The sequence below is a fragment of the Carassius gibelio genome, chromosome A8 (assembly GCF_023724105.1).
Source record: "Carassius gibelio isolate Cgi1373 ecotype wild population from Czech Republic chromosome A8, carGib1.2-hapl.c, whole genome shotgun sequence".
Taxonomy (NCBI): domain Eukaryota; kingdom Metazoa; phylum Chordata; class Actinopteri; order Cypriniformes; family Cyprinidae; genus Carassius; species Carassius gibelio.
Genome location: NC_068378.1, coordinates 24,121,913 through 24,145,703, shown reverse-complemented (window position 1 = coordinate 24,145,703; position 23,791 = coordinate 24,121,913). Strand labels below are relative to the sequence as shown.

Below are 23,791 nucleotides of genomic sequence, written 5' to 3'. Positions count from 1 at the left end.
TCTCATCTCTGACCGAAGTGTGTCGCTGTGGGTCTGTGTAAGATGTTACGCACCGCTCCCTGCCTCAGTTTTATTCCCAAGATAAATGACTTTCAGCTCCAGTGTTTCAGTGCCTCTGTCTGTCTGTCTGTCTGTCTGTCTGTCTGTCTGTCATCCACGTGTTGCGCTGCGCGTCTCGCGTCCTGTCGGTAGCTTCATCACCGGGAAGTTTCGATGCTCCGGGAATAACAGCACAGAGCAGAGCCCTGACCGGAGCTGAGAGCGGACGGGACTTTTCCCTGTTTGACAGACATTAACCGACGCCAGACTGTGCTGAAGAGTTTGTGAGGCAGGTAGAGTGAAGGAACGCTGTAAACTGCGGAAGGTAAGAAGACGAACATATGGCTGTGACGTTGATGTTACGTTTGATGTTTGTTGTGTTTAATCACAGTGAAGTGCTCACAGCGAGCCAGTTTAACATAGATTAACCAGCCAAAGAAACTCAACTCAACAGACCGCATGTCAATTTCTGATAGCGAGACTTTTGCATTTATATAGGGTAACTGGGGCATTGTTTCCCTGTCAAATTTGGCAAATGTGTCCCAATTTACCTGAATTCATAAGAAGATAGATATAGATAGATACTGTAGACAGATAGATATTCAAACTGATGTATTTTAACTTACTTAAAACAGGCTATTTTAATAGATACCAGAGTAAATATTCTATTAGTACTTAATGCTTTGACACTTTCAATCATTTTTCAGTATAAAAAACTCTTAAGAAGACTGTCAAATAGAGTTATGTTAAAGTGTCAAAGATCATCACCCATAGTGGTTTTAGATAACTCCATTATGTGTTTAAAACAATTGAAAGTGAGTTGCAATATAAACGTTCTTTTACGTATCCACGTGCATTCAAAAAATGTTGAATCCATATTAGTTTATGTCCATCTTACATGTATATGTCTCTCAGATGAAGAGCTGTATTGAATTTGTCATGCTCCATCGGCTGCTCTGTAAGGTTCCTTCATTCGGAATGGTTTGAATTCTTACATGGCCGGTGGCTCCAAGTGTTTTTTCAAGCTCTGGTTCATTCGTTCATGATAAAATGCTATTTCTCGTGGAAGTAATTAAGCAGCATCAAAGCCAGCGAGATCTTGTTATTTCAAAGCTCTGAATCAAGTAGAGCCAGACGTGAGCTTTGGCGTGTCAGCGTTTGACTCTCTCCACCTGTCAGTTGCTTTGGCAGCAGATGTGTGTTACTGCATTTAGGAAAGTTGAGTCCCCTTATAACGGAAGAGTCCTTTGGTTCAGAGAGAATGCAAAAAATGGACGAACGTACAACGGAAGTCAAGCCTGTATTCTATTTCTGACTATTACCTGTAACCAAAGTAAATATCAAAGATGGCGATGCCCCGAAAAAGTCTTTTCGCATTTCACACAATGGAAATTCAATTGAGGTGTGGTTTTATCTGTCAGTTTTTAATTGACAGACGACAGCTTTGATTGCTGTGTAAAGACTGGAGCATTTAAGAGACTAATATACAGACCACAAAACAATTTGATGACTGAATTTAAACCTTCAGATGACACTTAGGTCATATCTGCGTCTCTGTAAGTTACAGAAACTACACATGTAACCTCGCAATATTCTAGACACACATGTCACTGCCATATATAACTGAAGTGTGTGTGAACGCAATCATATAAAGGACTAAAAACTGAGTACCTGTCCAAAACTTGGTACTTTGTGCAACTGTACCATAGTTTTCTTAGTAGTAATATGATGTTAATACCATGGAACATTGTAATTATTTAGAACTGTGGTACATATTAAAGAGCTATAGCAGTACCATTTATGTTAGACAAGCAGGTCTAAAGGTTAATGCACACATTATATGAGCAGGATTAAACATGTAATAAGTGCACTGTCACTTTAAATAAAAGCATCTGCTGAATGACTAGTTAGTAGCAGCCTATAATCTGTGAGGTTTTAACAGTCTTCATCTCAGACAAAAGATATTAATAATAGTGTCTTGGTGCAGCAGACTAAGAGATGATTTCAGCAGGCTTCGTGATCGCTGAGCAGATGTGCTTCTGTATCAAGCAGGGATGTCTTGAACAATTTTGACTCGTTTTCACCAAATCAACACCGTGGTCGGTCCTTCACACTCCACGAGCGTGCATGAACACGGGTAGAGTTCATCAGTGCCAGAAACACTCGCTCTCACTCTGTTTTGCATTGCCTTCTTCAGCACATTATGCATCCGTAACATGACTGCCTATGAAAACTGTCAACAGCATAACAACAGAATAATTGCTGTTTTGTTCCACTGAAATGATTCTTTTTCTCTCAATAGCTGTCCAGCTTTCTTTCTTTCTTTCTTTGCAAATATTCTGCTAATTCTTTAAATAATCTCTCTCCCTTCTGTTATTTCTCTCTTGTCCTCTCATTACCTTGGTTCTTCTTGTGGTTCAGGGGATTTTCTGTTGAACTGATTAGTCTGTGTTTTGTGTTAATAATCTCTAATCTACACCCCTCTCTCATGTGCGTAGCACTGCAATCATGTGCTTAGCATTGCAATACTGCTTTTGTCCCATGTGCACTATAAACTATTGGTCAACCAATATAGGTTTTTAGGGGCCATGAACTGAGCAATCAAATTTCCTTTGATCTTTTGAAATATAACAGGTCAATGTACTATAAAAACATTCTTTAAGTTACAAAACTCAAAAGCTTCTTGTCAGACTAAAAACGTCTTTTATTGAAACCAAGCTCAGAAAATGAAGTAATAGTGTGGCTAAGCGCCGCCTCCGCAGGGTAAGATCAACGTTACTGCCTGTTTAGCCCCGCCCACTGATACGCATGTGTAATATCTAAATAAATAATTGTTCATTTATGTACATACAGTATGCATCTCAGTTACACCCACCAAGTCAAGTTAAATCTTCTCATTTACATTTATGCATTTAGCAGATGCTTATTCAAAGCGACATACAAAACAGGAACAAAAGCATTTTCAACTTTGACCCCTATTTTGTTTCATTGTGTTCATGGGTTTTAAGACTCATTCTTTTATTATTAGTTGACAAGGCTATCAGATTATGCAAATGATACAGGAAATAAAATTGTTGTTAATCAAAAATGTGAACATAGTTGTTGACTCAGTATCAGCCGGTTTTAACCACACATATTATATTGCTCGTTCTTTTATTAATGATTAAAAGGATTCCTGAGAGCATATTGAGTCTGAAATGTTTAGTTTACATTTACATTTACATTTAGTTTTTGCAGATGCTTTTATCCAAAGCGACTTACAATTGGTGGATATAGGGATACATATAGTTTAGTTACTTTTTACTCTGTAAAACTTTTTTTAATCCATAAGCATATCGGAAGTTAGGGATAAAAAAATTAACCGCGAGCCTGTTGAAAATCGATTCAAATATGTGACGATTCAAATCGGTTGAGACGCTATACAAATTGCAATTCAATTAGGTGTAAGAGTTCATATAAATGTATTTCTGAAGGGAACTTACTGTCTTGCCTCTGTATAATGCATATTAAAGTTCATAAGTGCAGCATTGCTTTGTTTACAGCGGAAACCAAAGAAACGCTTTATGTGCCACCTGCTGGCAGAGAGTGAATCTGCATCCCATTCATCTTGTCTTCTCTTTCTGTTTCCTGCTGATATTATGTATAGTTTCACAAAACTGAAGTCAAACCATTCTGTTTTTACTTCAGATTTCAAAATTATAAAATGTAATTTAGATTAAAAACTGCTCATGTTGCATGTATGTGATGTGCATCAGTTTCCTTATTTGGTCTTTTTCCTGTTTTGTTAATTGATTGATCCCCACCTGTCTCCAGTTCCCTGATTACCTCCTGTGTGCTTATATACCCTGTCTGTTCAGTTCTTCTTCGTCCGTGATTGATTTAATGATGTAGTTATGTGATGTTGTATCCTGATGTTAGTTAATGTGTTAAATATTGTCTGTTATCTCCATCGATGTTCTGTAAACTCTTCATTTGATTAAGAACCTCTTTGAGCGCTTGTTTTCTACGTTAGCACACACCCAACTGTAACAGTATGCAGAAGCTTTGTTTGGATCATGATTAAAATGCAGTGGTTGCCTCGCATTTTTAAAAAATCGCGAATCGACTCGAACCGTGAAATCTGAATTGTGAATCGAATCAAATCAAATCGGGAGTTGAGTGAATCTTTACATCCCTATAGGAAGTGTAATTCTTTTATGCATTACTCCGAGGAGTTTTGTTGAGATACAATCTATTTGTTTTATTCCATACAGATTATATCGTAGTTCAGGCCCATGTGGGCATTACATAAGCACTGAAATCCTTTTGTTCACTTTATCCTGCATGTAGAAACCCCCACGTGTCTGTGCTGATGGATTAGCCTGCTTGCTCTTGCTTTTGTTCGTCCTTTAATCAATACAAGAAATTTATGCAATTTACAGGGAATGATTCCAACAATTTCCAAAAACGTTGCTATTCTTTATAAAACTAACTTGCAGGTTTGGTTGAATGGTGTCTCTCTGCCTTAACCGAATTATTGATCTACGTAGAAAGTCGTAACAAGATATAATTATATATAGAATATAGAATATAGAATAGACTTGGAATTTAATTGTGAAGTGATTTACAGACAAAATTGGTCATTATGATGTGCTTAATGAATTACATCTATTTGTAGAGTGATGTATTTGAACTGAATTTAATTTAGCTGCTATTGTGTCCTTAGCCTCTCTTAAAGCCTTTCAGATTTGGCTTTACTTTCATTCAAAATGCCCAAACCTGGAGTCGCTGAAGAGGTTACGGGTTTGACATTGACTGCTCTCAGCATTCAATCTGGATTATAATGGGATTTCCTTTCAAATAAAGACAAACACACACACACACACTCGCTCGCTCACACCAGTGTACCCACCCCCCGCTCAAACGCATACATACACACCCGTCGTATCTGCACAAAGAAGACATCTGTTAGTGCATTGTTAATCAGTCATGTACAAACTCAGGGTTATCCCGAGGATCACAGGCACAGAAATTGACTCCATGTAATTAAATTAAGGAAGATCCTCATGATATGGGGTGTTTATTGACTATAACCCAGTTTTCGATGAGCTAAATGAGTCTTTGACTGCCATTGTTGTGATTTTGTGTCACTTTTAACATTGCTTTGGTTACTGTGTTTGTTTGGGAAGTATTCGATAACACAATCATACAGGCATGCAAAATCCCATAGTGATGATGAAGAATGCAAATTAGGAGAGGAAGCAGGAATACAGGTCTGACCGGGCAAATGGTGTGTGTTTGACAGTGTTTATGTTGCAAATGTGTATGTGTGTGTGTTAAGAGAGGTCGTGAATGACAGCCGGGGAAGGGGGATGGGGGTGGTGTGCATCAAACACTAGAGAAAACGCAAGACCGAGACTCAGCAAGCGGCCAAAGGGCAAGAGGAGGGAGAAGAGGGCAGATTTTGGCATGCTTGTGTTGCTACACCTGCTCCAGAACAAGATTAACTCACCCTCACTATTGAGTGGCTTCTCCCTAGAAACATGCTAGCATACGTTAGCCGTTTTGTTTGTTTTGTTTCTGTCCGTTTAGAGATTAGCGCTACTGGAAACCATGTGTTGTGTGTGTGCGCACAAATGGCACGCGTTTGAAACTTCCCAGAGCTCCAACGCAAGAACAAAACACTACTTGCAGCTGCCAGACAGCGGTTTATAATCCTTTTTGAATCTAGCAAGTTAAGCGTTGAAGGAGTTGGCTTTGATGATATCATCTCCTGGAGCTTAGACAACTGGTTTGCTGAAAGATGCAAATTCTGTCATCATCTGCACACTCGCATTGCTCAAAATGTGTTTTCTTGTGCATTAAACAGAGAAGTCTTTTTGCTTTTGTGCTTTTATATATTTATAGAAAGCATATATATTAATGATTTATCCATATTTATTTTCTTGTATTAATCAAAAACGAATATATATATATATATATATATATATATATATATATATATATATATATATATATATATATATATATATATATATATATATAAAATGTTTGCAGTAATATCCCCTCATCCCCTCCCCAAAAGCACTATAACAGCAGACCAACTGCCTAATTGCAGTGAGCGTGAGAAGGAGCGCATGACCCGCTGAAAGTGCACATCAATTCATGCTGCAGAGTCAAAATACTTCTACACCGCACTATCAATTGGTTTCGCACATAAGACAATCTCCTCTGTGATGTCCAGTGAGTTGCGCAGATAATTGGTCAGAGTTTATTCAAGTAGTACAGTTACGCTCTGCTGTAGCAATTAACTTCCCGTGCAGCTGGTAACTAGACCCAGATGAAATCAGCAGTGATTTGGTGGGAAATGTGTAATGGTGCATAGTAAAGTGTGTTAAATGGAGAAGAGATCACTGCACTCATTTTGGTAGCTGAATGCATTATCAGATTTGCCAAAATGTTTAACAAACAAACATGCAAGTTTGGGGAAGGTATATGTTTCCTGTGGACTCGTATCTAAATAAAATGAGCATTGCACGTGTATTGGGATCTTTACATGTTTGAATATGAGAATGAATCAGAACTGTGTCGTACATGGCACTTTCAGTCTGTTCCTTACACCAAGCTTCATATGACCTTTATGGTAGTTTTAGGAGCTTGAGAGTTGTGGTCACCATCCACTTACATTATATGGAGCAGCCTGGACTTTCTCCGATATAGAGTGACAATCAAAAGGCTCTTATGCTTGTCAAGGCTGCATTTATTTGATCAAATATACATGTAAAAAAAAACAGTAATATTGTAAAATATTATTTTAATTTAAATAATTGATGTCTATTTGAATATATTATAAAATGTAATTTATTCCTGTGATGTGAAGCTGAATTTTCATCATCATTACTCCAGTCTTCAGTGTCACATGATCCTTCAGAAATCATTCTTATATGCTGATTTGCTGTTCAAGAAACATTTATTATTATCATTTTTTTGTGAAACTTGTGATAATTTTTTGCAAAACACATTCATTTGACGGGAATTCGACAACAAACAAAACCTCAGTGAACAAGTCGGCACTCGACGGCTCATGAATTTCAGATGAAGACATATTTACAGACCCCTCTCTGATAGCACTGCGACGGGTCATTGTGGCAGCTCTCGTGTCTTTGTTTTGCGGAGTCATAATGGGTCATTTGCTATCTTCACTGATCAACTGTGGCTTGTATTAGCCCTGATCAAAGCGTGCTGTGTGTGTCTCGGTGTATTTGAGGAGCGGCAGTGAGTTGGGAGTGTCTTTCAGAGGCAAAGGGACACCTGGATTTTCTCCTTGAGAGATTAAGGCAGAGGCCCGGCCTCCTCGCTGGGTGCAGACAGATTAAGAAGCTCCTGGATCAGACACAGATCGTGTCAAGTGTGGTGATGGGGTGTGTACTTGCGTGTGTGTGTGTGTGTGTGTTTGCATGAAGGGCTCTTGATCATGCCAACCGCTGCGTTACTTTCCCAGTTGCCTGTCATCATGCGCCCAGCACAATCGCAGAACTTCTGTTGAGGGTGTGCTGAAGGTGGCATTAAACATGCATGACTTTTTTTGATATCCCAAGCATTTTCCCAACAGGGCTTCCGGGAGGGCACCTTTCCCATAGCAAAATTTCCATATAATCTGTAATTTATTTATTTAATGTTTTTTTTTTTTTTTGTATTAGAATCAGGAGTCATGTTTTTTCTCTTATTTATTATTCTGTAAAAAAAAAAATACAGATTCTTTTTTTATTATTATTTATTAATTATTTTTAATAAGGTTTACACCATGGAGGAAAAAAAATATATATGAATGAATGAATGAATAAACAACAAAAAACAAGACTAAAATGAAAATAATTTTAAATAGATGCATAAATGAATTAACAACTGAATGAATGAATGAATTATCAGATAATATATAAATAATCAGTTAATAAATTAATCCTAAATAATAATAAAAAAATGTATATGCTTTATTTCATGGAGGGAAAAAGTTAATATATACTTCATTTAAATGTTTTCAGCTTTAATTTTGGATGTAACGATCAAACAAAACGTTATAAACAAATAAATAAATGCAACATAAATGAATTATCAGTTAATACATTCCTTTTTAATTATTTATGATGTATTTATAATTTGAATGAGGTTTACAGGGTGGATGAAAAGAAAAAATGATTTAAATGTAAATAAATGAGGTGTAAAGTGTTAGCAAAACTATATTTTATTTAATTATGATGAATACCAGTGTATCTTTGAGAATGCGGTCACTAGTTTTATTTAGATTATATTCAGAACAAAAGGCTCTGTGTTTTTGTTTTTATGCTTAATATGTAGCAAACAGTGGCATTGACCCATGGCTGCTTTGTCCAGAATCCCTCATTCATCTGAGGATGGGAGATACCACACCGTTTGAGGATTAAGTCTGAAATAATCTGAAATAAAAACAAGGTACTTATCCCCCCTGATGGGCTTCTGCACTGTCGCCAAAATAGCTGCGATGTGGTTAGAGTAGGAGCCGGCGGAGGCGTTCAGCTGCCGCTTCTCTTTCATGCCATCTCTGTGTGCTTGTGAAATATGGCAGCACTCTTCTCTTGGAGAGAGCTCTTCAAACTGAAACTGCTTTAAATGCTCTCCAGTCCTGCTGTAACATCACATTACCGACTGCGGCTCTTTATTTACTCTCACCAAAGGCACACAGACACATTTTGCGCTAACTGAGTTTCTTGGTTTTGCAGTGGGGATGCTTTTGCTCCCTTCAAGTCCTCCTGAAGAGTTTCTTTTGGGGGCAATAATGACATGCGTGTTCGAATGGTTTTTAGTTGGAACAAAATAAATGTGAAGTGACGTGTAATGACATACAGCCATGTATGGTGACCCATACTCTGAATTCGTACTCTGCATTTAAACCATCCAAAGTGAACACACACTGTGAACACACACCCGGAGCAGTGGGCAGCCATTTATGCTGCGGCGCCCGGGGAGCAGTTGGGGGTTCGGTGCCTTGCTCAAGGACACCTCAGTCGTGTTATTGAGGGTGCAGAGAGCACTGTACATTCACTCCCCCCACCTACAATTCCTGCCGGCCCGAGACTCAAACTCGCAACCTTTGGATTAGGAGTCCTAATCTCTAACCATTAGGCCACAACTACCCCGTTGTGTATTTATATGTATATGTATCAGACAAGTTAATATTTCATGCTCTCTTTTACACTTCCTGACAAAGGCAGGATGCTTTTGTGGCCCAAAACAAAGTGCAAAGGATATGTTTTGGGTGTTTAAATTATGCTTTTATCATTCTTGTGATGCCCCAAAGGATCATGGGAAATGTAGTTTAGTCACACATGCCATAAACTGGCTTAAATAATAATATGTACAGTAACAGTTTGTTCTGATTAGAGGTTTACATGGTAGATAAAAAGAGAAAAAGATTACAAAAACACAGAGTAAATAAGAAAATAAACAAATAAACAATCAGTTAAATTGAGCTAGGTTACATAAAAATGTAAACTTGAAAATGTACCCTCAGGTCATCCAAGATGATGAGTTTGTTTCTATATCAGAACAGATTTGGTGAAATGTATCATTGCATCGCTTGCTCACCAATCGATCCTCTACAGTGAATGGGTGCCGTCAGAATGAGTGTGCAAACAGCAGATAAAAACATCGCAATAATCCACATGTAATCCCCACCTCTCCAGTCCATCAGTTAATTTTTGTGCAGTGAAAAGCTGTTTGTTTGTAAGAAAGAAATCCATCAAAACATTTTTAACTTCAAACCATTGCTTCCAGCTAAAATACAAGTCCTCTTACAGTATGCTAAAGATGCAAGATACTTAAGGCTGCAGTTAAAAATCTAAAGTATTTAAAAAAAAATTCTCATCAAATTGTTCTGAGCTTCAATCAAATATTTTATAGCTCTATACTTTTAGACATGCCAACAATTATCAAATTTAGGTCTATTTTCAATTCTCCAAACACATTTAATGAGAAACATTTAAGACAAAATGAACATTTAAAGTCAATTTGAAGTTAAAAAGAGGACATTTTCCTAGGCTGTGTGGCTTATCGGTTAATGTTAATCAATAGCCATATAGATGGTAATATCTGGTTTTAGGCTAGTGTTGGGATAATCAAGACATCAATGTTAAAAAGTCACCTCAAAAGTGGGTGCAGGAGGTATTTCAAGACAGGACAGCACATATAGGTGACCCATCTGGCTCCATTCTAGTATATAATCTAGTATACAATGAATCAATTACTGAAGGATAAAATCATAAAAAGATAAATACTGTAGGTTGCAATGCAATAGTTTCATGTTGATTTTAGCTAAGAACTCATTGAAGTCTCCCGAGTTTTAAAAGGTCATCTCTGAGCAATTAAAAAGCCCCTTTGGGTGGTGATTCATTCTGAGGTTTCACATTTATATGAACACAACACACTGTGTTCTGTCTGTTTCTTTTTCTTCCCACCTCACGGTATTATCTGATGGTAAGGCAGGGCTTTTCCACTCTGAATGTTTAACAAAGCTCCGTCTCCCATAACGGCACGGCAGTCTAATCTTAGAGCTGTTTTTATCACACAGAAATGCATTTCCAATCCACACGGCCATGATCTCTGTCTCTCCCACATTCGTTTATGGGCACGGACTCTGGCGAATAGATTTCGCAGTTGTTTTGAAGTGTTTTTATTTGTTTGGGTTACAGTGGCCACATGAACGCTTACAATGAAACCGCTGTGTAAAACGGGAAAGACCGGCGACTGTTTGTGTGCGCCACGCAAAACCCTGCCCTTCATCATGCTGTCTCTCTCTCTCTCTCTGTATGTTTGTCTTTTGTTTGTCTGCCGGTCTCTTCCTCTCCGGGCCTCTGAGTTGTTTTCCTGCAATTGTCTGCTCCTGTTTTCCCCCCGTTCTGTCTGTCTCACTCACTCGTTCGCTCTATCCCTACTGCATTCAAGCATGTGGTTAGGGCTGTTTGCCTTTTGAGGTGCGAAATGCAATTTGGCTTGTTAGTTACAAAACGAGGGTCAAGAGGGCACGTGGTTGCAAATGCAATTTGCCTTTTGTGTTTCTGTCTATAAAGTTCAAGTGAACCCCTTTAACAACTCACTCAACAGCTCTATTGTGCAGCCTAGTGGACTGCACTCCTGTCTGTTACCCACTTAGGGAGCATCCTAACGCGAATGGAATGTCGTAAGTGACTGCTTCAGCCCGGAAAGTCTGAGTTTCCAACTTCCTTCTTTGGAAAGTGCAATAGAATGCTACTTTAAAGGCAGGGTAGGTGATTTGGTTCAAAAACATTTTTGTTACGCTGGTTGAAAGTCTCTCTCAATCACTAAGTTATGTGCTCTAAATGAATTTATTTTGTAGGTGGAAGGCATAGGACCATCAAATGTTTGTCCAGTCATATCCCTTGATCCGAAGCCTATGACAGGCTGTCCTGCCTGCCTGTCGATGTATGTGTTTGCATACCTCTGCACACTCTGTTCGCGCAGACATGATCCGTCCACACAGTGCGTTCCATTATGCTATTGCAGAGCGAGTGAGAATGGAAGGCATTATTTTTGTAATATTATGCACTTTGTACTGTAATGTTTTCTCACCTGTGAATCAGACATGAGGTAATCTGACAGCATTGCACACAGCCCTCCACCAAAGTGTCACAGGTTAGCCTCAGCACCGCCTGTGCTCGTGTTTTGGAGGAGGTGCGGTGGTACCATTGGTCTGTGGCGGTTACACAATCGGTGGGTGTGTTCTAAAACTTCACCTCCTTTGACATGCGATTTTTTTTGCCCCTCGGTTCGTTTCTAATTCAATGGAGGTCAGGCAAGGAGTGTCTAGTATCAGTTTGTTCTCCTGACCATTATTTACTTAAGTAGTTTTCTTGGAGCCATTTTTATTATTATTTTTTTTTAACTCCGTAATTAATGTGTTTTGAAATGTAGCGAAGTACAATACTTCAATCAAAAAATACTTAAGTAAAAGTAAAATTACAGATTTTTAAAACTACTTTAAAAAGTAGATGTATACAAAAAAGCTACTCAATTACAGTAACGTGAGCAAACGTAATTCGTTACTTTCCCCCCCTGTAATCTACACCCCGCCTCCAGCAGCGCGGGGGTGTTGGAATGTTCGGAAACAGTATACCGCCGCTCACCCTTTTCGAACTTCTTTTTGCTCCAAACGAAGAACCAAAACGACTGCAACTGCAACCAAAATGCAGTTTTGTACTTGCTAGGTCTTGGAACAGAACTGACAAAGTGTGTAGACAAGAGTCATTTAGATTGTAAAATTAGCACCCTTGACAGAGCTCACTTACTCACTCTCTCTCTCCCTGGAGATCTCCAGTCTCTCTTTGTTGATTTACTATTGTAGCTAATGAGGAGGCGTGCCTGCGGCTGGTTCACTAGAGCTGTGTGTGTGCATCTGTGTTGGGTTCAGTTTACAGCAGAGGGTCTTCCCAGGCCGATTTTGGGAGGATGTGAAGCCCACTCTCTCTCTCTCCAGGCCTCTGCGCACACATCCTGAGTGTCTTCTCATGTAGCACATTAAAGACAGTGATCTTTGCCGAGAGGGACGCCCAGACAGGCTCACTTATTCAAGCCAAATTCTGCTTCTCCACATGCTGCTATCTCTGTGAACACCCTCTTCCTTTTCTCTCTCTCTCTCTCTCTCTCTCTCTCTCTCTCTCTCCACAGTTGTCCTTACTTTCTACTCTTCCCTCTACTTCCTTTAATTCTGTTCTGTTCTCTGTTCTCCACTTCCTGTTTGTCTTGTGTCATATATTTGTTTTTGTGCTTTCAACGACAGAGGGTGAGAAATTTGGAGTCTCTGACGTAGAAGTGCGTCTCCTTCCTTCCTGTATGTCTCTTTATGTTAGACAGTTAATGGTCAACTAATTGAATATAATTTTTTATATATAGTTATTTATATATTAGTTTATAATCTACCCCCACATACAAACAAATCGGATTGTTTTTCGGATTGTTGTTTTAGGTACATTTGTGTGTGTGTGTGTGTATGTATGTGTGTGTTTGTATATACATACATACATATACAATAATAAAATAAATCAGATATGTCCATTAAATAATCTAATTTAATCCAAGAATATATTAATTATATTTATACTATATATTTATTTAAAATATGTTTATTTACAATTATTATATTTTTATTTTCTAATTTATATATTTATGTACACTATTTGTGTATTTATATTACATTAAATTTGCATTTATTCATTTAGCAGACGCTTTTATCCAAAGCGATTTACAAATGAGGACAATTAGCAATTAAAACCAAAAAAAGGGCAATAATATTTAAAATAATATTTAAGTGCTCTGACAAGTATCGGTTAGCCTTATGCAGTACAAGTAGCAAGAGTTTGTTTTTTTTTGTTTTTTTTTCGATAATAAATAAAAAGAACACAAGTAGTAAGTATATAATTAGAATAGAGAGTGCTAGAGTTAGAGGGTCAGTTTTTTGTGTGTGTGTGTATACAGTATTTTTTTTCTGCTCCCGCAGTTCTAGAGTCAGTTTTTCCTTTCTGACCAGTAAATATGGGCTGGATTGGAGAAGAGGAAACTGATCGTAGAGCAGCAATTATGGACAGTGTTTCCCCAGCCCATCAATCTGACTCCCCTATCAGTATATGTTCAGATATGACACCCATCATGCTCTGCTCTCCCCATCTTTACGTCTTTTAGCCTCATTCTCCTGTCCTCAGCTCTCTTCTGTCCATCGTTTCTCTCATTTACTCTCTGCTTGTCTCTAAGCTTCCCCCGTCTCGCTCTCTATGCCTGTTTTTCTCTTTGCTTCGCGCTCTCTCTCGTTCCCCTTTGACACTGTGTGGGAGTGAGATTTGCAGGGTAGATTATAGAGTGTGTAATAGTGTGTGTCAGAGGCAGGGCTGCCACTGTAATTGGTGCCTTTACTCCACAGCTGTCTGAGCCCTGCAGCATCTGTTTCACTGATCACGCACATACATGCAACTCACCGAGCGGGTAAACCTAGCATCTATTGCGTGCTCCGGGTTATTGATTTTTCTTAAGTGGAAGAATCTCAGCTATGTGTGCCACTGAAGTCTTAAGGATGGACGGCATATGTGGCATGGCATCAACTACCACAGTAAACAATTTCCACTTCCTTTTGTAAAAAAAAAAAAAAAACATAAAAAAAACACCGAAACATATTTACAGTAATGCACTTGCAATGCCTAGCAGGCACACATGGAGCATCGCAAATGTGACTACTCTCAAAAATATCATTACACTTAACAAAATAACATGATTTGTTCCCTTTCATGCCTTGATAAAAATTCACTTCTTCTTTCTTCAGCAGATTGGCTGAGGTGCTTTTTGAATGTGGAAGATGCTGTCAAACTCCAAATATGACCAAAAAAATTATAATTTCACCATAAAGAGCATGGCTTGTGAACTGAATCAATTGTGCACTTTAATTGGTTGTAAAACCCCTCAACACATTTTTTGGGATTTTAATGGGAATGTATAGATTGTAGATCACTGAAAACAATGATAGCACTAATTAAGTCTATTATAAAGGGAAAAGGTTTTTTTAGTTTTTGTTTTGAGCCATTTTGTTCTGCACAGTGCACAGTTCATAAAACATGTGGTAATTGTGTTTGTGTTTTTGCATTATTAGTTTCTAACCTTTTGTTATGAGGATAAACTTCAACTTTTTTATTATGACAATACATTGATTTGATCTTTCAGTATGTAAATTAAATAATTTATTCTGTTTGTCTTTTTCATTGTTTATCATTAACTCCTTTTAATATATTTTATAAATTTCTATATTTGCCTATTTCTTGTAACAGATTTTGACCCTTTATTTTCATTGAAAATAGCCTTAGTGAAGTGGCATAAATCAATCAAATAAATAAAAATATTGCCACAAGCTGTCCAAGCACCAATAACTCATGGAGATAAGTAGGTGATAGAATTGCAGTGATTCTTTTCACATATTATGTGTTTTCATCGCAAAGTCAGCAGTCTTGTATCTGAATCAAATAGCTTAGGAAAGTTAGCTTAGAAAAATAGATGAAAGTACTGTAGCAAAAGAGACAACTGACTTCAAGAAATGTTTAGCCATTCAAATGGATTAAAAATAGATGGGACCTAAAAGGATTATAATTTTTTTGGACAATATCTTCATTATAGCCCATATCTGTTATTCACATAATAATAAATGGCTGATTACATTGAAATTGTTGTTAGCCCATCTAGCATTATTAGAAATTCATGAAATGTGGCATGTTTACTCTTGTTTACACAAGACTTGTGACTAGACACATGAGAACCGAAGGCGGTGTAGATGTCAAACGTGGTGCTATGCATTACTCTTCATTTTTAAATGTGTGCATATGTTTAAGATCTACAAAGGGGATTTTCAGAAATTAATGACTTATATTTTTGACAGTTCCTCATTCAAAGCTATATAGAACTTCAAAGTTGTTTGGACTACATTTGGACTGCTTTTTTGAGCTTGACAGCCCCTTCATGCTATCATTATATGGAGCAGCATCAATGAAGAAAGTGAATTTAGTTTTGGACATTTTGCATCCATTGCAGCTTCACATTACTGCTTTACACACTGAGGAACATGAACATTTTTTATTTTCAGTGGTTAACAGAATAAGCAGATGTTGCTGATAGAGCTTAAATAGTGTTTATTCTCAAATGGTGCTTTAAAACAGTGGATTATAGATAAATTTGTTATTTGTATATTCTACCAAAAACATCATCTTGTGTGCACAAACATCCTTTGAAATCAAAACGTTTCGCTGCTGAATGCAAATGTGACCAGACATCTGCTGGAAGTAGCTGTGCATAAACCAATGTCTTGATCACCTCATGTTGAGATGAGTGATTGCTTATTCTTCCTCACTATAAAGCCCAAAAATGGTCTTCTGCTCCCATTTTGCAGTTCTGATACGATTGCGTTCCAATGTGTTTCCCTATAATTGAATCTCTTTTGATTTATGATGATGCTGCCAGGGTCTCGTGGCGCACTGTAGGATGTGGTAATAAAAGTTTTTTTTCTGGGAGGGGGTTTGTGGTGCAATAACAGCCGTTTCCAAGTAATTGAGAGTCTTCATGGATCAAATATGTTCTCTTGTTCAACTGCCATGTTGTTTGCCTCCGTTGTCAAACCTGTTTTGTCACATTGATGGGGTTGAGGTGAGCTGTCAGCCGTGGTAACTCACTTGCCCCCCGTCATTCTTTCACTGTATGTTGCCTCGGGCGTTTGGATACTGTACTGAGGGTCACAGTAAACATTACAGGGTTTCAAATCCCTTTTTGGGTTGAGCGGGAGAGAGGAATGGGTATAGACCACAACTACTACAGCAAGATAACCATCCTTCAGGGCTACATCTGAAGAAGTTGTTTTGAGTAAAGAGAGATGTGAATAACCAGCATGGAAAAGACACAACCATTATGGGTGCACTCGAAAAACTTTTTTTTTACTCTTGTACAGACTGCAGACCAGTCTATGTGTAGGAAGTGGTGGAAATAATTAATCTTACCTAGTTAAGACTACTGGCTAGTGTAACACTTATGTATGGAAATGCAATGAAAAAGTAAAAAATGACCAGCTATTGTTGATTGCATGACGCACCATGCATCTGTTTTCCCATCCCACAAATAACCACACGCTGTAGTCTTCAGCTCTATGGTATCCACAAAAGGTCAACAGAAACTCTTAAATGTCTAACATAACTTAACATTAAACACTAACAGGTCTTTCTACCCAAAATGCATGAAATAAAACATTTTCCCTCCACATTTAGTTCCAAAAAGCCACTGTTTAGTTTTAATTAATGCAAAAACAATGATTGTAAGAATAAGTCAATCTCCATTTTACAAATTTGAGTGGGTTGAATGGAAAGAAATTAAATGCAAATGTCAATGAAACAGAACTGTTGCTTAGACTCAAATGAAAGTTAACATGCAAAATAAAAATGTCAATCAACAACATATTCTTCAATGTGATGTGATGCATGCAAAAACCAATACATTGAACAGTATTGTGTGTCTTGCTCATGCCATGCAATACATAAAGTAAAAAAAAATGCTAACTACTTTTTGCTAACTACTAGTTAGCCTGAGGTTTATATATATTAATTCTTTTTGACACCTCTTAAGTTTATGTGGAGTCATTTGGACTCAATTCTGTTCAGTTTTCAATTCACACTACGCAAGGAATTTGAATTGGGTCTACATACAAATTTTTAGAAAACAAATTTCTAAAATGTCAAACTACAGTCAATTGAATCAAGTTAAGACATGTTATTATTGGATATAGAGTTTGCTTGCTAAGGCTAACATCATTTGTTTAAATTCCAAGAAATTGGTACTGTTTGTCCAACGCAGTTTGTGCCACAGACATGACTGATACCTCAGATCATGCATTGCGTTGAGGAAAGGTGTGCCAGTACTTTCCTGAGAAATGAAACTTAGATTTTTTGCCTGGTGCACAATAACACTGTGAAAAAAATCACATAAGTTCACCTAAATCATATCTAGAGACCAGAATATCATAAAAACCTGAGGGTGGATTTGCCTAGTAACCACCCTAGCAACCACTCAGAATACCTTTTGCAAATGCAAAGCACACATTTTCATCATAAAATGCTAAAGTGTAGTTGCTCATATTTTCCTCTTTTAATCTGTTTTTTTTTCAAAGGACTATTGTGTTTCATACTTAACAAAGTCGCCTAATTTATTCTTTTTTTAGTCCCATTTTCTGATGTTTTTCTCCTACTGCTCAAATTTGCTACAACACATCAATTATTCATATATTCAGTTCATAGTCAATTAACGTATCCCAACTGTTGCGACGAAGGGTTCCAAAGAGGACACTTTAATATCGCATGTGAGGTGTAAGAAAACTTATTTCACGTCTGCTGTAGCCTCGGGGGCTTCTGGCAATGAAACGCAAACGAAATGTCCTCGGGAATCCAGCGACAACTTATTATTCCACTCAGAGCGCAGAGAGAGAGCTGGATATTTGGCTCGTCATGTAAAAAGGAAACTCTGCAGCAGAAAGAGGTCAGCGGTCATGTTCAGCCACAGAAGCACCATTCAGGCCTTGACGAGAGGCATCCAACACGCGGGGAGGTCACGGCGCTTCCGTTAACACACACACTGTCATCTTTATCAAGTCTGGCTTTGATATTGTAATAGGCATGCGATTTGCGCATTTAAGCGGCTTTCCGTGACTGGAACGTTCCGTGTCGGGAATGATGGAAAAAGAAGTCAACTGAGAGGGAGCAAGAGGAATGTGGAGTGAAGTTTTGATGCCCTTGATTATGGTGGAGACTCTTTTTGGGCACTGCCAGGCATGCAGAAAAAGAGACGGCTAAATGCATGCACGCTTTCTTTTGCTTGCTTTCTTTCACTCGAATATTCATTTGTTCAACAGGGTTATTATCAGTAACTAAAACAAATAAATAACTTTTTGTTACTCGACTAGTGGAAAAAACATGCAGAATAGACTGTAGAGTGTTTATTTTATTACATTTTTGTTTTGGCTTTTGTGGTGGCAATTTATGCAAATTAGTGCATATTTAATTAGACAATGGTTCATTTGCATATTGCAAACATGAGATTTCAGAAAACTTGTAATACAAAAAATATTTGCAATACTTAATGTTATAAATCTCCTGGGGAAATATGGTGATATCTGTTTGATATTTTTTTCTTAAATATCTCTTCTTAAACATATTTTAATTCAGCTCATTTCCAAGGCAATTTAAATACACTGAAAATGTAAAATTAAAATCAAATTCGAAATTTGAACAGAAATTATATCAGATTATTAATGATACTAAAAGTAACTCATACTAAAGGTTTCAGTCACTCATTTGCTCAGTGTTTCTCTCTGGTGCTCGACCTGTGTGGTTTTGCTTTGCATGTAGATGTTGATGTTTTGATTCTGATACATCCACAGGTTCTGCAAAGTGCATGAGGTGTGATGTGAATTCAGTTATTGAGTCATTTGGCATCACCAGGCAAACCACAAGGTCAATCAACTTGCAGATGATGCCTTTTATTTTGATAAATGTGTGGCTGGCCAAGTCTGTGTTCTCATCCTGTCCTATTTATCTCTTGTGGATTTCCCCTTTTAACTCTTCTAAAACACTGGTGTTCACGCAAAAATGAAAATGTTTGCCCAAGAATGTTTTTTATTTTTTTTTATTTAATGTTTATTTGATTATTTTTTTTTTTTATCTTACATTATCATTTGGATTTAATGGTGGTTTTGATTCTGGCAAATGAAAAAACAAACAAAAAAACAATTGTCTTCAGAATATTACAACTGGTACACTCACCTTTTCTGTTTGAGACTTTTCTGGCACATTAGATCACCGGTTTCTGGATGAACCTTGTTTGTTTGCTGTAGCCAGTGGCCTCTCTTTAACTTTAAATGCAGTCCCTAATGTAACACGCATCCTACAGGCAGCTATCAGAATAAAATTGATTATTGCTTTCAGGCATCCCTAAGATGTTTCGCCCCCCTTTCCAGAATATTAACACTTTGGATATATATTGATGTCTGATCTGGTGTGGATGTGCATGTGTGCGTGTCTGGTTGTGTGTGCACTCTCTATTCACTGTCCTTGTGGCCAGTGTGTATTTGGACATGAAGAGCCGTTTAGAGTCCTCCTAACAAATCAGCATTGTTCTGTTGTGGGGCCAGTCCTTGGCTCCGGGAGTGTAAATAGACAACTGTTGGGCACTGCGCTTCCTGCCAAAACTTCTTATGTGAACATACGCTCCGAGCCCATTCCTCCAAACTTGGCCCTCCACAGTCGGAAACACGTTGCTATTTCTAAATCTGTGCCTTTGTCATGAGAACCGTATTATTTTAAAGCAATTGTAATTAAATGAGTGCCAATTCTCATCTTATTGCTCGCCGCATCTCCTCCTGACTCTCCTCCCCCTCGCTTCATTATTTCAGGGATGCGTCCATTTTTGTTCCACCTGCCAATAATGGTTTCCACCCACCGCCGCGCAGATTTCCCCCCAATTACTGCATGTCACCCTTTCACCCCATGGCCCCCTCCCTCCCTCCCTCCCAGTCCATTCATTACGCTCAGTCTCCCTCTCACTCCGTCTTTCTCTGGCCACTCTGTCCGTCTTCTTCCCGTCTTTGTGTGCTGGATTAATATTTTATGAGCTCCTTGATGACGGGTGTTCACTGCTGGGCAAACAGCCCCAGCTGAGCCCCCCCAGTCTCATCAGTAAACCCACTGGGGAGCTCTGCTCTCTCAGCTCTCTCCCCTTCACTGACTCTGTCACTCTTTCTATCACTTTCTTCTCCATCTCTAACTAAACACAATGAGCCGTCATCATTTCTTTGCTGTGTCAAGGTGATTTCATGCTTTTGTGTGAGGCAAGGTTGTTATAGCTAAGGAAATCTAAAACCATAGATACAAAAACATCAAATATATATATTTTTTTGATGTTAAACTTATTTTACTTTAGTTGGCTGCTATGGCAGGATTTCTTATTTTCACTTAGTTTAACTAACCCATTATATATATATAACTCGCCAAGGTGACAGTTATTTAATTTAACTAGATGTACTGAAATAACTAAAATGAAAACTAAAGCTGAAATAAAAAATATGTAAATGACAGCAAACAATAAAATGACTAAAACTTTAAAATTATAATGAAAACATATATTGTATTTTCTTTTTCAGCTTTGTCAAGGAGATGTTTCTCATGTTCATTTAGTTTAATGGGGTCATATGATGCGATTTCAAACGTTCCTTTCTCTTTGGAGTGTTACAAGCTCTTGGTGAATAAAGAAGATCTGGAAAGTTGCAAAAGACTAAATTCTCAAATCCAAAGAGATATTCTTTATGAAAGTTAACACTCGTCAACGCCCCAATGAAACGATTCGTTCTAACACACCACCACATATCTAGGTCAGTATGTGGGAAGATTTGCATAACACCGCCCAGATGTTCACGCAAAGAAAGAAGGCATACTTTTTATTCTCATTGTAGTATTGTTGTTGCCACCGCCATGCTGTGTGTTTCACTGTGAAAGCGAAACTATTTTGTTTGGCCTTCCAAAAGAGGACGATATCCACTTTGTCATGCCTAGAGCTGATCCATGCTGGTCGCTGAGGAAATACATCAACTTTTGCTCTGTGGATCGCAGCATCTGTTTTCACCATGGACGAAGCGGCGTCCAGCCTGGAGTCGTCACATGTGGTTGCTGCAAGACCAAGGTACGCTCCTTCGTACAATCCGCCTGCCGCACTGTGCTCAAACCAGCCACGGCTCACTCTAGACTCTAGAGGTGTGTGACGTTGTTCCATCGAGAAAGTGAAGCTACTTTGTTTTTGGCTTCCAAAAGAAAACACGATTAGAAATCATGTATATATCACGTTTATAATGGGTTTTATGTTTATGTCTCATCGCTCCGACCGGACAAGGCTTCACAATATGTTAAGAGGAGTAACATTTCCGTCTCAAGCGTGAAGCATTCGGCTAATCACAACGTGCTGGATAGCTGGCCAATCACAGCATACCTCGCTTTTCAGAGAGATGAGCGTTGTGAAAATCAACGTGTTTCAGAAGGCGGGGCATAGAGGAGAACCAATAATGTACAGTTTTTTTGTTTGTTTTTTTTTTTACCTTAAACCGCATAAACACATTTCATTACACCAAATAATGTTCTTTTCAGCAGCATCATATGACCCCTTTAACTTGAGGTACTAAAATAACTTAATTAAACTAATTAAAACTATATGAACTATATAAAGACAAAACCCTTTCTTTCAGGGAATAATAAAAAAAGATTGTATGTGTGGTCCAAAAACATTTGTAAATACTGTGTGCATATACATATGTGTGTGTGTGTGTGTGTGTGTGTGTGTGTGTGTGTCTGTATATATATATATATATATATATATATATATATATATATATATATATATATATATATATATAGCTGCACATAAGTTATGCAATTATACAAGGCCCAGTTTCGAATCACAGCTGATTCTAGTTGATTTGTTCTTAATGGACAAAGGCACTGAAGCAATTTTCAGAAAAGTGCATGTATGTTACATTTTCCCCATTGGAGTCTTTAAAATGAATCCCTTTTTTAATGTACTTGTAGGTTGACACCGTGGGAAATGTCACAGCCGGGTGACATTTGACAAATGAAGCCCAGCGGATGGCGAAGAATCTATTAAAGGCGGCCCATTTGAGAGATCTGCATTCATTTCATTTGGTATTGTCTGAACCTGACAGTGTCCATGTCAAAACCCGGTGCAACAGAAACACACGGGTGTCACACCCCATCTGCTTTCTCCAGCTGCGACACAGAAAGGCATGTCCCAGCCCCCCCGCAACACCCCAAATCCACCCGACATGGGGCTTTAAATGCAGCGTGCTTCAGTTAATGCTCGAATGCCAGCATTAAATATTAAGGGGAGGTACTGCAGGCTTAAGTGGTGATTTTGGGTGGATTAAAAACTATTTTGTATTTAATTTTGACCCTCTACGACATGTTGCTTATCTAAAGCTAAAGAATTACAAAAATTTACAAAAAAAATAAAATAAATAATAATAAAAATGTCATTAGCACTGGATAACATTTTTTAAGTAAGAGTTTGTAATGTTATATGAAATATGATGTTCCATATGTTTTGTACCGATGTACCACATGTACAGACCACTATTTTAAAATATTGCATCTTAAAAGGTATCTCTCATAATTCTAAATGGGTTTTTGGAAAACATTAATGTTCATATACATTTGTTTTACTAAGTTTGTTGTCAAAATAAATCTTTTGAAAAAAATTGTGATGGTTTCTCTGGGATCTACATCACTTTTGATAAATGAAGATTTTTAATTATTATTTACTTATCCCAATTTGCATATATTAAGATTAAATCAGAATGTAAAATTAAAAAAATTGTTCTGTTTGTACTTTCTAAAGTTTAATTTTCAATAAAGGAGCTGTTAATGATTTCATTTTAGCCATTTTGCTAAATTAAGACAAAAGGGCCTCTCTCTGCCCTCAAATGACAGCCCTGAATCAGCTAATTAAATTGTTTGACAGGTTCTAGTAATTGTCTAAATATCTAAATATTATAATCATTTCAGTAGTATCTGTCAGATAATAAGGTGTGATTATCTGATACTCCTAGAAAAATTAATTAGAACACATTTAATGAAAAGGAAATTGTATTAATACCGAATATCAATAAGCACAATAAAACTGAAAGGGAAAAAGTCAGTATGCCTAATGTTAATCGATATATGTATTAATCATAAATAAAAGATTACAATTAAAAAATGTTTATTGCTTCAACATCAACAAAAAGGCAGTCATGTCTGAAAACTAAAATGCTATTATAAAAGGAAAATGTTTTGTCTTATCTGTTCACCTGTAGTACCTCCCCTACGTAAGGACAAGCCCCGCCCACTCTACAAGCGCTTCATTGAAACAGTTTCATGACGCACGGAAAGCCCCGCCCACTCCCACCCCAGAGCCGCTCGCGCTGCTCGCCGGAGTCTTGACTCGGAGCCGCTTCACAGCAATGTAGCACACGCATAATGGGATTTACCGGGTTCACTTTCAAACGCTTGTGTTGTTGTTTTAAATATTAACGAGACTTTTGCTTTGACTTCAAAGGGGATGAAACGCAGTGCCGCTGAATGAAGTGAGTAACTGTTCGCTGGGAAACTTTTGGGTGTTT

The 23,791-nt window shown here is 37.8% G+C and overlaps 1 protein-coding gene across 4 annotated transcripts in view; it reads left to right on the top strand.

The window, feature by feature from the left end:
- The first annotated feature begins 107 nt into the window (after positions 1–107).
- Positions 108–23,791, top strand: part of LOC128018957 (plexin-B3) — a 67,589-nt gene continuing 43,905 nt past the window's right edge. For 2 of the 4 annotated variants that reach the window (XM_052604871.1, XM_052604869.1), the window contains exon 1: positions 108–364. The gene's annotated coding sequence lies outside the window, so the exon portion shown is untranslated. Of the gene's footprint in view, positions 365–23,575; positions 23,756–23,791 lie in introns of those variants that run through there. The other 2 variants (XM_052604868.1, XM_052604870.1) reach the window with 2 other exon arrangements.